Here is a 14,361-nt window from a genome sequence, read left to right as displayed (position 1 = left end):
GAGGTCACAATTTAGTGAAATTAAATTAAAACGAACATTTTATTTATCTTAAGATAAATAACACTGCAGCATTGGTGACTTTTGACTCCAAGAATGATAAATTTAGAATTAAGAGCTTGTGAATTCTTTTATCTCCCTTCTTGTCACTTAAGGAATTGGGGCCAGTTGAAAAAATATAGTGCAGCTGAAGTGAAAGAATAAAATATTGATTGTTTTTATATTGATATTTTTGTTTTTACTACATCATCCATACATTCTTCCCCTGACTTCTATAGGATATATATGTATCCTATGTTTAATTGATTGTTTTAAGGTTCTTTCCATTTACATTGCTGTAGTCATTGTATATTGTTGTTTTTATGGCTCTTCTGACTCACTTTACATCAATTCATATTAAGTGTCTTTTCAAGGCTTCTTTGTTTCTGAGCACAATAAAATTCCATTGCATTCATGAATCACAATTTGTTTCACCATTCCCCAACTGATGGATATATATACCTTGTTTCTGGTTTTGTGTGTGCCACAAAAAAGTGCTGCCATAACTATTTGGTGTAAAGGGAAACCCTTTTTTAGGTCAGTGACCCAAAGGAATAGATTTTTAAGAAAGAAGTATATAGGTCTTTGTCATCTTTGTCTATATGTATTAGAAATGTATATATTCAGGCAATAAAGGAAAAAGCATTTTAAAAAATTAAATCCATGGATATTGTTACTCTGTTGTAAAGTTTAAAATTATGAGACTGGTCCTTTTAGGATTAATAATTTTATTAAATCAAAAATAGGAGGAGGAAAAAGGGGGGGGGGGAAATAGGAGATATAAAAGGTACTTAGCTGGCTAATCTGTGGCCACCATTTTGGGCCCCTAATTACACCGACACTCAGGAGAGCAGACACAAGGAAACACAGAAGTCTCAGGAGAGCATCCTTCACTCCTGCCTCCATTTATCAAGCCTATTCTCCCACTACCTCTCACACAGGATGTCTCAGGAGCCAACCATGGTTTTCTAATTTGTCTGGGCTGCCCAGGGAGCACTGCCTGGAAAATCATTCTGCTGCTTTGCTCCATTTTTCTCTGGCTTTTGTTCTGCCCTTATGACTAAAGGATATGTGGACTTGTTCCTACTCCCACCCTCTTCTCCAACAAGGTTCTCCATTTATTGAGAAAGATACTTTTGTACTACTGAGGAAAAGTAATTTATTATGAACTTTAGAACCAAAGTGTATAGTACCTTCCCTATGACACTTATTTCCTACAAATATTAAAATCATCTCAAACTCTTTAGAAGCTAAGGACATATACTATAAAATAAGAGTTAAAGCATAATTATGTTACTATCTAAGAATCAAAAGAAAAACTGGATCCATAAATGTTTAGCAAAACTATAGGGTAGGGGCAGCTAGAGAGCACAGTAGAGCACTAGGCCTGGAGTTGGGAGGTCCTGGATTCAAATCTGGCCTCAGACACTTCCTAGCTGTGTAACTCGGGGGCTAGCCACTTAACCTTAACTGCCTAGCTCTTGTCACTTTTCTCTCTTAGAATTCATACTATATTTAGGACACTGACAGGGATTTTTTAATTCAGTTATCTCCTCAAACTTAACATGTAATTAAAAACTGAACTTGTCATCTTTCCCCCTGAAATATGTTCTTTTTCCAGACTTCCCTATTAATGACATTCATTGTCCCAAGCACATATATTTTGCATCACCTTTGCCTATTCCTTCCCAACTCCTCACTAATTCTCTCAATATAAACTGGATTTTTAAAAAAGTAAACCCTTACCTTCTGTCTTAGAATTAATACTGTGTATTGGTTCTAAGGCAGAAGAGCAATAAGGGCTAGGCAATGGGCGTTAAGTGACTTGCCCAGGGTCACACAGCTAGGAAGTGTCTGAGGCCAGATTTGAACCTAGGACCTCCCATCTCTAGGCCGGGCTCTCAAACCACTGAGCCACCCAGACGCCCCCTGGATTTTTGTTTTTTAATGAAAAAATAGAATATCTAGCATTTACACACACATATTTGTCTTTCCTTCCAAACATTAAGACTTGTTATTTCCATTAAAAAAAACCCCTCCAATTAAAAAAAAGTTATCATTTCAAAACAGCCAAAGGACTATTACCAACATAGAAAAAGATGGTAGTACTGAGAATCCCAGGCACTTCTGATCTAATCAAGTGATCGAATGAAAAAAAACTTTGACAGCAAAAATAGCCTTCCATTTCTTGCCCCCCCTTCCTAAATTGCAGCCCCCTGCAGTTCCCTGCTTTCCCTTGTGCTAGTACAACAGAGGAAGTCTTCATGAGGAAAGAGTTTTCTTATCCTTCATGGTTTCTTGGATTTTTAAAAATGTATGGTTGAGATTGCAAAGTGAGGAAAGTGAAACAGTTCATGGGTTTACCAGCAGAGCACCAAAGGATGGAAGGACTGGAGGTCAAAGTGACAACAAATAATAGATTTAGGAGGAATGAGTCATGAGGCTAAATGGAACCAGGAGATGTCAGATAAGAGGAATCTCAGAATTTTTTAACAAAGTAGACCATTTAAGGAGAAGATATTGTCCATGTATGCTTGAAGAAGAATGAAGGTGTAGTAGGTCATGGGAGTTGAGATTGATGACCTGAAGCTAGTGTTTGAAGGCCATCACATATATTCTCATGATTTTCTTCTTACCCACTATAGCACTTAGCCACTTAGCATAATGCCTTGCTTACAAAAAACATCAAATGAATATATAGTGTATAGAATTGACTTTATAGGCATTGTTTTAGGAATGGATGTAATACAATTATTCTGTCATTAGTGGCCTTGGTGAGGAGTGGTTTTCTGCTAGAATTCATTTTGATATATTTGAGAAGATTTTCATTATTAAGTTGAGTATTTTTTTTCATTTTTAATGCATAACTTTTAAAGGATTAAGAAAATATTTTTTGTATAATGGCATAGGGGAAAACTTATTTGGAACTAAATTCAAGCTAATGAATGCCATTTATTCCTCATAAGAATAATTTCTAGTCCTTTTTATTCTAGTAAAAATAAAATATGGGGGGCAGCTAAAGTTGCTTAATGGATTGAGAGCCAGGCCTAGAGATAGGAGGTCCTGGGTTCAAATGTGACTTCAAACACTTTCTACCTGTGAGACCCTGGGCAAGTCACTTAAGTTTCATTGCCTAGCCCTTATCACGCTTTTGCCTTAGAAATGACACACAGTTTTGATTTAAAATGGGAGTTAAAAATAAAATAAAATGTGTATATAGTTAGAATAGAAAGTCTATATTTTGAACTTATACCCTATGTCAATAGAATTTAATTTGATAGTGGTAGCTGCTTTTGTTCTCTGAAAGGTTAGATTTTTCTGATGGTAAAATAACTAGCATATTTTAGATATTGGATTTGAAACCCAGTCTTTCTGATAATACTGGTTTTCTAAACATGCTGGCACACTAGTACCTTGAGAACTTTGATGATATGTGTGTTATGACGTATTTTCCCTCCACATTTTTACTACATATTTATATGATTGATAATATACTTTTTTGATTAACAGTAATAAAGATAAAATAATTACTTACTCTGAAAACTTGAACTGTGCCTATTCTAATTTTTAAATTTTCTATGATATTGATATATATATATATATATACACACACTAACTAAGCTCCTGTTTTTGTATGAGTTTTAGAACCTGAGGAGTGATGGATATAGGGACATGAAAATAAAATTCTTCACATTTTATTATAATTAAATCCCTATGATAATATTCTAGTAGGAATTGTTTAGCTTTTAAAATCATAGAGGAGGGGCATCCAGGTAGAACAAAGGCTAGAGCACCAAGCCTGGAGTCAGCTGTGTGACCTGGCGCAAGCCACTTAACCCCTGATTGCTATTTTGCTGTCTTACATTTGATACTAAGACAGAAGTTAAGGATTTAATAAAAAATAAACAACAAAAATCTAGGGGATTCTTGGGTTTCAAAAGCTACATAAAATTTGATTGTTCTTCAAAAATTTATTTAATTTCATGTATATTCCTACCAACATTGTAACTGTTACTTGATTTTAATATAGCACTGATATATACAATTATAAAAACTCCACATGATATCGAGTTGTAATTTAGTACCTCTAAAACTGTAATGTTCTTTTTGAAGTACTTAGAAAATATGTGCTCTTAAGTAACTAAAAATTTGAAAAGACAGTAAAGGCAAATTTTTACATTCAAGTATTAAAATCAGACCCACAGGGACTTTTCAAAATCATAGCAGGATACCAAAGATACTAGCTTTGGAGTTGTGGTTACTCTTTTGTTACTGATTATGTGACCTTCAAGCTATGCCTTAACTTCTTTAGACCTTGGTTTAAACATCCTCAAATAAGGGAGTTAAGACTAGACGATCTCTAAGATCCCTTTTAATTATAAATTCTGTGAATCTGATAATTATCTCAACCCACAGCTTCAAAACAATTTTTGGATTTTCTTATCCTTTCTTAGTTTATATGTTTTTTCAAAGAATACTGTCACATGGGACTTATATTTTGAATTGATTTATGAAATTGCCCATACTAGTTGTTAGAATTTATAGATCTCTTTATAAGAACAGTATAGTACAAAAAGGGTTTGATTTTTTTTTAACTTAACCTGTACAACGGACTTGATAATCTCTTTTAAGAGATTTAAAAGACGCTATAGTTCCTAATCTCTTAAGATCCAAGTATCTATTTTATTAGTAATATTGGTACTGTACCATTAATGTGGCAAATAAGTATTATAATATAGCCTAAATCAGAAACTTAAATCATGATTATATAAAATTCAGTGCCTATCATTCAGTACCCTTTTATGACTGAAATGGTTAGATCAAAGTTGGCTTGATAACATAGATAACTTTAAAGAAAGTTTCTAATTCCATATTTTCAAGTTTGGAATCTAAAGCAGTAGCTATGGCTGTTATTTTGAGACTTTGTAATCTAGAAGAGTATTTTCAACTATGCATACTCAACTGCTGGGAGTCTGGCATGAATGGTGTTGTAGCCTTGTTTTCTAGTACTGATTAGATGGCCATACATACTTAAGAAAAGTACAGAAAAATACTGTCAGAAATATCAGGTAGTGTAATGGAAGCTCCTTGGGAGCAGGAATTGTTTTAACTTTTTCCTTGTATCCCTAGTACTCACCGGAGTATCTGGTACAAAGTAAGCACTTAATAACTGCTTGTTGATTAATTAGAAAGAGACCCGAAGTTTGAGGAATCAGAATTGAATCTTAGCTATGCCACTTAGTACTTCTTGTGTTACCTTGGGAAAGTCACTCTCTCTAGGCCTCCATTCTGTCAGATATGGTGTCTGTATTAGATCAGTGGTATCAAACTAAAAAAAACATATTCCTGTGGTCTACATTTTGATTTAGAAAACTACAAGTTAACATTATGTTGTATTTTAATTTATTTTGTTAAACATTTTCCAACTACATTGTTTTTAAACATTTATTAATATTCATTTTTAACATGGTTACATGATTCATGCTCCTCCTTTCCCCTTCAACCCCCCCCCCCCCCGCATTCCCCCCACCCATGGCCGATGCGCATTTCCACTAGTTTTGTCATGTGTCCTTGATCAAGACCTATTTCCAAATTGTTGGTAGTTGCATTGGTGTGGTAGTTTCGAGTCCACATCCCCAATCATGTCCACCCCAACCCATGTGTTCAAGCAGTTGTTTTTCTTATATGTTTCCTCTCCTGCAGTCCTTCCTCTGAATGTGGGTAGCATCTTTACCATAACTCCCTCAGAATTGTCCTGGGTCATTGTATTGCTGCTGGTACAGAGGTCCATTACATTCGATTTTACCACAGAATGTCAGTCTCTGTGTATAGAGTTCTTCTGGCTCTGCTCCTTTCGCTCTGCATCAGTTCCCGGAGGTCTCTCCAGTTCGCCTGGAACTTCTCCAGTTTATTATTCCTTTTAGCACAATAGTATTCCATCACCCGCATATACCACAGTTTGTTCAGCCATTCCCCAATTGAAGGACATACCCTCCTTTTCCAATTTGTTGCCACCACAAAAAGCGCAGCTATGAATATTTTCATACAAGTCTGTTTATCTATGATCTCTTTGGGGTACAAACCCAGCAATGGTATGGCTGGGTCAAAGGGCAGGCATTCTTTTATAGCCCTTTGAGCATGATTCCAAATTGCCAGCCAGAATGGCTGGATCAGTTCACAGCTCCACCAGCTCCAACTACATTTTAATTTGGTTCCCACTTAGACTTGCACAGGCCTTAATTTGACTAACTGATCTCCAAGGTTCCTTCCAAATAAGAATTTCTAAAAAATTACATTTAATTCCAATGGGAATGCAAATGAGAAAAAGTCAAATGCAGAGAAAATAGTATGCCATACATGTAATATTGGTTACCTATGAGGCATAAACATGATTAGTAAAAGTTTATTTATGGATCCCCCCCCCCATTATCTACTAACCCATCTTGATCAAATACAAAGATCCTGATATCACAAAAATTAAAGTTTGGTTTTGACATCATGAATATATCTAGTATGTGATCAATTGAACTCAGATCTAATGCCTCAGCTCTCTATCTGCAATAGTACATTCTCTTTCAAATTTTGTTATCAGTCTCTTTGTGGGGGCAACTACAGTGTAATCAGTGTGATCATATAAATGTAGCATGCCTTTCATCATGGGATATAATAAAATTGATCTATTTGTAGTCCAGAAAAAAGGGAGCTGAAAGAGTAAAAATTTATCAAGATCTAAGGAAAAGGGTATTCTCATTATAAAACAAGTATTAGTTTAAATTTGAATAGAATGAAGAAGAGAAATAACTCTAAATAGTATCACTTGAACATTCAACTTCCTCTACTCCAATTCTTTACTTCCATACAAATGGATAATTTAGTTTCCTAAGGTGTGCCCTGTAAAGATGACTTGTTCTAATTTTCAGATAGATGTAAATCTCTTTTAGCAAATTGTCATTCTGCATTTTTCATCATTGGGACTCCCTCAAGTCTAATCATTGCAGGGTTAAATGATAAAAATTGAGTTTTTCAACTCGATAAATTAGACTATACCTGCTATGTAAAAATACTATGTAAAAACCTTACCAAGATTCGTCTACCTCAAGTAAGATCAGCCTGAAAAGAAAAGAAGAAAGCTTTTTTGTTACAACTACAACAACAAAAAAGTTGTTTCATAGAGGAGCAAATATAAAGGAATGGGTGATTAATAATACCTAATGTTATGGAGGACAACTAATTAATACAATGGATAGAATGCTAGGCCTGGAGTCCAGAAGACAAGTTTAAATCTAGGCTCAGATACTAGTTCTTTGACCTTGGGCAAGTCACTTAACTAGTTTGTCTCAGTATTTCCATCTGATAAATGAAGATAATAATAGCACTTGCCTGCTAGGGTTGTTGTGAGAATCAGAGGAAATAATATAAATGTTAACTATTAGAAAGTAAGAAAAATGAGGAGTGAGCAAATTCCATTGGATTTAGGAAAAGATAGGTTTTGAGACCTTTGGGAATATAGTTTCTGTAGAATCCTGGTGGCAGAAGTTAAATTGGAAAAAATTAAGAAATTATCGGGACAGAACATTTGAGAAGTTTAGCAATAAAAAGTGCAACTAGAAAGCATAGAAAAGGATAGCTGGTTCAAAGGAAAGGTTATGCTTGTGTGTTTTTAAAAGAGAAGATCCGAGTTTATCTGAAGGAAGGAAGTTAAAGAGTCCATAGAGAAAGAAAAAATTATGTCAGATTTGGAGGATATAAACTCTGCATTCACTAAGTTACCTGGATTTAGATGGGGGGGCACTGTGTTCTAACACTCTCTAACTTCAAGTTTTAAACCTGATATGATATTTTTAGTTATTATGGAAAGAAGAAGTGTGGCTGGAAGCAAAGGAGGTGGAAAGGTGGATTGAAGCCAAGGTTTCCACTTCATCTTCAAAACTCAAAATGATAATAATCAGCCATAATTCCCAGCTTGAATAATCAATTTACCAGTTCCCAACTCAAATGTCATTAATATAAACTTTATAAATAGCATTATATATAAATTAACATTATTAAATGTTATTCTTGTAGTAATATCATCTCTTTAAATGTTATATATGGCTTGGCATGGCTTTCTTGGCATATGAAGTATTTTTTAAAAGGAACAAGTTTAACTTGTTTTGCATAGGGGATAGTATATCTCACCAAATATACTAATATGCTTTCACACAGGTACTTAATAAAGGTCTTATGAGGGGCAGCTATGTGGTTCAGTGAAAAGAAAGTCAGGCCTGAAGATGGAGATCCTGGGGTCAAATCTGGCCTTAGAGACTTCCTAGTTGTATGAACTTGGGCAAGTCATTTAACCCAAATTACCTAGCTCTTATTGTTCTTTTGCCTTGGAACTGTTTCCAAGACAGAAAGTAAGGGTTTAAAAAAATAAATGTCCAATGATAATGAATAATAAATAATAAGTGCTTGCAGTATTGAGCTGACCAGAAAATATTTTTTCCCCCAGGGGAAAAAAAAGCTGAAATGTTTCTGTGTTTAGAGGTGAAGACTTGTGTATCTGCTTCTATGTACTGACAGATACACAAGTGATAGCTGTCTAGAAAGTTCCTTTTCCACAAACCTACTCCGCTTCTGAATGTCTCAATTTTTACTAGATACCACCATAGTTCCAGTCACCCAGATTTGTAATTCAAGAGTGATCCTGTTGATTCTATATATCTGCAACATTTCTCACATCCATGTCTTTCTCTTAATTTACAGGACCCATCACCCAAGTTCAGTCTTCATTACCTCTGGACTAGACTATAGCAATAGCTTCCAGTCCTTTCCTACTTCAAATCCATCCTCCATGTAGTTGGCAATGATATTCCTAAAACATAGACAATAAAACCCCATAGACCCTGGGATAGAACATAAACCCCTTTGGCATTTAAAGTCCTTTACAATGTGGCTCCAATTTACTTTCCAGCGTTATTACAAATATTATCTTTTAAATACTCTAGCCAGCCAAACTGGCCTTCTTGCTGTTCTTTACACGAAACCATCATCTCTGTATTTCTCCATGGGCTGTTCCCTTTGCCTAGAAGGAATTCATTTCATTTTTTAGAATCCCTAGCCTTTTTCAAGGTTAAGTTGAAATGCCTCCTGATCGCTCCAACTATTTACTAAGTCTATCTCTCTAAAATTCCTTTGCATTTATTTTGTATATAATAACAGTTTTAATGTACATATATGTATATATTTTAAAATAGCACTTATATCATACCTACTATATTGTAGGCATTGTGCTAAGTGCTTTAAATATATATCAGATACAATTTGGTCCTCACAACAACCCTGGAAAGTAGCTACTGTTCTCATTTTACATTTAAAAACTGAGGCAAACAGAGGTTGAGTTTTTTTTTTAACATTTAAGAGGTTGAGTTTTTAATAATACATAAATAATAAATGATTTTATTATCACTTTGCATATTAGAAAGGGACATCCTAGTGCTGCCATGTTTCTTTTAATTCTAGAAGTCAGGGTACTTGGTACAATAAGTTCATGCAACAAGGAGGAGCTCCTTTTTTCTGTTTCTACCAGTGCCTACCTGCAAGTTATTTAATAAGCATAAAGCCTTAAAGTCATTTTTTAACTTTTGCCTCTTTCTTGACCCCCATATTTCAACTAGTAAAGCTTTTTTTTGATGATTCTTCCTTCTATGAAGGATTATCCAGAATTAGACGTAGAACTAAAAGGGGTTGCAGAGATCTTCTAGACCCATGATGGCAAACCTATGGCACACGTACCAAAGATGGCACACAGAGACCTCTCTGTGGGCACATGTACTGCCTCTAGCTGAGTTAGTTACTAGAAAGGCAGAGGGACTCTGGGGAGCTGCTCCTTTCCCCCTCTCTGCTTAGAGTGGAGCACTCCGCCACTTCCCAACTTTTCTCCCTTCCTGTCTGGGACAAGGGGCTGCTGGGGGAGGAGGTTTCCTCTTCCGCCACTGGCCTGGCCCAACCCCCTAAAAGATCTCCATTTTCATTCCTTCCTTCTCTGCTAGCTCCCAGTCTGGGGTTTTACCCCACCCCCACCAAAGGCTAAGGGACTCCCTCTGTTGCCTGTCCCCACTCCTGCCCTCCTCAAAGCCCAATAGGTAGCCCCACTCCCAGTACTGTGGTCTTTTCAGGGTGTTCCATTGTTATGCTATAAATATAAGCAGCTAAAAGACTGAGTTGGAATCAGACTCCATAAGAACATGCACCTTGCATTGTAATAAGAAGCCACCTCCCCCCCAGCCTTCCCCCACTTTCCCAACCCTAGTGGTCTTCTCCAACCAAGTGAAGCCCCCTTGCTTGGCTCCAGTGTGGCTGGCTGCAGGGGTGGGTCCCCATGGCAGCCAGAGGTAGCTTCCCCCTGGGGGCGAGCCTTCTGGAAGCCTTGTCTCATCCCTGAATGCAAGGTGGGGGCACTGCACACAGTCTGGGGTGGGGTGGGGCATGGCACATGGTCTCTAAAAGGTTTACCATCACTGTAGTCCAACCCTTTCATTTTAAGGATGAGTAAAGAGAAGTCCAAAAGAGGTGATTTGTTGAGAGCTAAGACAGGAAATAAACATGCAGCATATGTATCCAGATTTTCTGATTCCAAATCCTGTGATGTTTGCCTTGAACCATACTGCTGATTCAGTTCTAATGCCATGGTCAGGAATACATCCTATACTATATATACTTTGCTGACCATACTAGATTTCCAGGGGAATGAGCTCCTTTTCAGAAATGATCCCGGGGATGCTTGCCCCTAGCATAGAGCCATGTTGGGAAACCTATGGCATGTGTGCCAAAGGGGGCTGCTCCCCTCCCTTTCTCCACACAGGCCTGAGAATATTTCTCCCATCACCTACCCCTCGCCCCAGCAGTCAATGGGAGTGCTTCCTCCTCCCCTGTCTGGGCTAAGGGGGTGGCTCACATTTGGCATGAGGGTGTGGTTTGGGCACCCCATCCTTAAAGGTTCAGCATCACTGTTCTGGAAGCTTCCTTCTTATTCTCTTCAATGCATGACTGATATTTATCTTTAAATACCAACTTGAAGCATGAAGACTCCTGCCTCCTTGTTCTCTAAGGCTTTTTTTTCCTTTGTATTTTATAGTTCCCTGAATTCAGCAACATGTTATATAGATCACTATTTACTTTTCCTAGGCTCCTGCTACCCATTTCTATTTAGTTTTAGTACTTGATTTCTCTTTCACGTCTAACTATTGTCATCAAACACTCTACAATAGTGATGCCCGACTATTTAGAGGAGTGCTGTGCCCCCACCTCCCCAACAGGGGAAGGAGGAAGCACTCCTATTGGACTTCTGGCAAGGGGGACCCTAGATGAGAGGTGCCTATGGAGAGAGGGTGGGGAGTGGCCCCAGTGTTCCACTGCCCTCAGCTATGGGCCATACTGTGAGCTATGCTCCTCTCAAACCTAGCTCCTCTCCTACCCCACCATGGGAATCACCTTCACCATAGACTCCACTGGCTGCATTCTGTGTGGCACCCTCATGCAACATATGAGCACCCCACCCAGTGCCTTACCCTAGACATGAAGGAGGAAGTGCTCCCATTGGCTGCTGGGCAGAGGGGTGGGGAAATGAGAAATGTCCTCTGGCACATGTGGAGAGTGGGAGAGGAGCAGCTCCCTCCCGAGTTCCTCTGGCTTTCTAGTAACAAGCTCTGGTGGGCAAGGGCTCTGTGTGCCCTCTCTGTCATGCATGCCATAGGTTCACCACTATGGCTCTAGAACAAAAGTCTGTATTTTGTAAAGCTTAATATATATTAAAAAAAAAAAAAAGGATTGCTAGTTGAAAATATACATAAGAGGGGCAACTGTGTGGCTCAGTGGATAGAGAGTTAGGCCTTGAGATGGGAGGCCCTGTGTTCAAATTTGCCTTTAGACACTTCCTAGCTATGACCCTGGGCAAGTCACTTAACCCCTATTGCCTAACCTTTACTGTTCTTCTGCCTGGAAACTGGTACTTATTAAGATATACTTACTTTTAAGCATACTTTTATCTTTTACTTACTTTTTAAAAAGGTAAGGTAAAGGATAAAGAAATAAAGTGTACAAGAGAAAATTAGACTAGTTATCTCAGCTATTATCTAGCAAAAGTTCTATTACAAAGTACATTGTTTCCCATAATTCTCTAACCTTGAAACCCACCCTCCAGCATGTTTCTCATTTGCCTATGACAAACAGCATCTTTCCACAGTACTCTTATACCATGGTACTTTTGCTAACTGGTGTGCTTTCACTTGGAGAATCAGGAAGTCTCTTAACTGTTGGTAGGCTATGTCCACATACCTACTTATTGTGGCATTTAAAAAGTATGTCTCAAGAAGGAAAGGGAACAAAAGAACTTATAAAACTATATTTGTGCCAAATCAGAAAAATATTCAAAGTGAGGCCCATTTGACTTTCAAAGTTTATAAGACAGATTCTCCACCTCCACCTCCCACTTTCATATCTTTCCCTTTCTCCTTAGTTCCAAGAGTACTACATTCATTTCCTTTCACCATAGTTGTCCCTTTCCTTAACCTGGCAGTGGTCTACCTTTTCCCACCTTTACTTTTCACTATTATGGAGTGTGTCTAGTCAGTTAATATAACCCATCCACAGGTGTTCTTGTACATTTCTCATTTCTCTGTCCTCTGCTAAAACAATTTATTTTTAGGCCTACTTCAAGGACCATTTCTCCCATTAAATATTTCCATAGTACAATTTTCAGCCACCAAGGGCAATCTGCTTAAGTTTTTGTTACATTTATAAGTACCAGCAAAATACACCTTATAATAACTAACATTTATATAGCACTTTAAAGTTTGCAGTGTGCTTTACAAATATTTCATTTGATCCTCACGACAATCCGAAGGAGTTCTATTATTCTAATTTTACAGGTGAGGAAACTAAGGCTGATAGTTATATGGATAGTATCCAAGGCTATATTTGAACTCAAGGTCTTTCCTACAGGAAGTACAGAATTCCATCCACTTGACCACCTAACTGCTTCTGATAATTAGTATGGTTCTTTTCCCATCAACTTCAATAAACATTTGGTATGTGACTTCACTATACGGGGCACTAGAAATACAAACACATATGGGAAAAAGTTCCTTTTCCCAAAAAACTAATATTTTACTGTCTAAATTTTCCTCTTTGATGATTTTTTGTATTTTACAGTACTGAGACATAGGTGCTTAGTTAACATCCATAGAATGTTTATAATATCAAGAATAAGTCAGAGTGAACTGAGCACACAAGGGAAGCCAGGAGCAGGATCAGAGCTGCAAAGAGAGCAGAGAATGGAGCTATTATGTAGAGTATTAGATCAAATACCAGCCACACTTTCCAAGTCTGATTTAGAGAACAACAAAAGTGACAAAGATGAAAAGAGCTGTGATGATTTTTAAAAAAGTTAAAACATTTTTGATCAAATAATTCACGCTTTTGTATTTATTTTTCAATGTATACACTTGAATATACATATTTACATGTCCTTTTAACAAGATTTTATTTTTGAAGTTAAACATATATTTTAATAAAATACAAAATGCGGTGCAAAGTTTTCCATTTTTAGACACCATTCATCTGTCTCTTTCCAGCTATTTTCACTGTTTCTTATTCATGTCCCTTCTGCTACATTAAGATTAGCCTATAACACTTTCCTGTTGATTGGGTTACATGTATCCAAGAATACTCCTTAAGAACAGGGCCTCATTTGCTAGTTGGTCTTTCTTTGGGTCCCCGTCTCAGCACAATGACTGTCACAGCTGGAGTTTATTAAATGCTAGTTGAACTGACTAGCTTTAAAGTTTGCAAAGTGTTTTACCTAAGTTTTCATTTGAGGCTCTCCTAGAGACAAGGAAACTCAAGAGGGTTTAGGCAGGTTGCCTAAGGTCACAAAGAACCGATACAAGTCGGTTCTATGCCAGGTATCTACCTAAACCTCACTACAGCAGGACCCAGAGCGACTCTAATCCAGGGCACTGTGTGCTGTCTTCAGTCTGACAAGTTGACCGTGGCTGAGATCGTTCCCATGTTTAGCGCCACCGCAGACCTTAATCCCTCCGTCCAAGCCCGAGTAAAGGAAAACTCAGTTGCCTCCCGATCGGACGGTCCCTGAGGCTTGAAGAAGGGTTTAATGGATCCCATCCAATATCACTGTCCCCGGCACTAGAAATTTACCCAGGAAGAGGTAAGAGCTAAACTGCATTACACCAGAACCACATTCTAAACCTAACCTAGGCGGTCGACCTTTTCTCTACTTTCGAATCGGGCTAAGCCCCAGGACACACTACTTTGCTATGAAAAGAG

This window comes from Gracilinanus agilis, chromosome 5 (genome assembly GCF_016433145.1).
Source record: "Gracilinanus agilis isolate LMUSP501 chromosome 5, AgileGrace, whole genome shotgun sequence".
Classification (NCBI taxonomy): domain Eukaryota; kingdom Metazoa; phylum Chordata; class Mammalia; order Didelphimorphia; family Didelphidae; genus Gracilinanus; species Gracilinanus agilis.
The sequence above is the reverse complement of the archived record's forward strand: the minus strand, read 5'-3'. Positions refer to the sequence as shown.